Source organism: Plasmopara halstedii (genome assembly GCF_900000015.1).
Source record: "Plasmopara halstedii genome assembly, contig: Scaffold_1583, whole genome shotgun sequence".
Lineage (NCBI taxonomy): Eukaryota > Oomycota > Peronosporomycetes > Peronosporales > Peronosporaceae > Plasmopara > Plasmopara halstedii.
Window position 1 is genome coordinate 100769 of NW_020188494.1, and position 1341 is coordinate 102109.

The window sequence follows — 1341 nt, forward strand, 5'->3', positions numbered from 1 at the left end:
ACCACCACACCCTTGTTGTACGCCGAGTCCTTCGGCAGACTGCACACACCCGGCGGATACCGACAAACTGGCCAGCGGCGCTGCCGCATTCGGATAGGGTTTCACCCTTGACACTTCTCGCATGTGCGCGCATTAAAACTCGTCCATTTGTGCAGATTAGGCCACCAATAGTGGCAACTTTCCGAGCTGTATGTCTTCTCACGAACAAGATGACCACAGAGTGGGGTGTCGTGAGACTCTTTGAGAATACGGTATTCACATCCTCATCGTGAGGAACCACAGTATGTGGCGTATCCGTCGAATCGGTGCTATAGTACAGCAAACCGTAATTCGACGAATATCCGTGTAACGGCGCGCGCAAACGCGCCGACGATTTCTTGTCTGAATTTTTAAACTCTTTGCTACCGATAGCCTGAAGCAGCGCTACAAACATACCATCACCCGCGAATGCGGCGTGTATCAAATCCGTCACTGACGACGTCACTGTCGTGACATAAGCAAGCTCATCATCCGGTCTGCGTTACAACGCATCAGCCAAAGCATTCTGCTTTCCTGGCTTATACTTCACCTCAAGGTTATATTCTGCGAAGAAGGCCATTCTCTGGGAGAGGTGACGACTGAGTTGCAGTGCGTAGTGACGCATATTTATGTAGATCACAAACGGCTTGGAGCCAAGCAGGTACACCCCGAACTTGACAAGTGCATACTTCATCCCTAAGTTATTGTCGTGAGCTTTGCAGTTTGTCTCCGCAGCCTTGAGCTGGCGAGATTCAAACGCGATCACCCGATCTCACCCATCGACGTCTGCTTGCAGCAGAACACAGCCGATGGCAAAGTCGGGAGCGTCACAGACGACACAAAAAATAACGATCGGGATCTGACAACGCCAGTATTGGTGCAGGAAAGAGGCTGTCTTTGGCCCTATCAAAAGCATCCCGATGCTCGGTGGCCCAATACTATTCCGTATCCTTCTTAAGGAGATTCGACAATGGCTGTGCCAATTCCGCACAATTTTTGCTAGACTTGTGCAGTTTGCGAGGCGAAACCACTTGCGCTAGTCCTTTTTGGTGCTTTGGAGCCGGCCAGTCCACGATGGACTTGACGTTAGCGGGATCCGCTCAAAAGCCACGCTACCTAATGAAGCACCCTAAAAAGTTGATTTCCTCCGCGCCGAAGATGCATTTATATACAGCGTATTCGTGCGCATGCACTCGAGCACTGCTCTCACATGGACGATGTGATTTTCCTCATCTGTCCTACGACTGTGAACGAAGATGTCGTCAAAGTATGTTTGTGCATACGCCCAGTATGGCCTGAATAATTTCGTCATAAGACGATTAA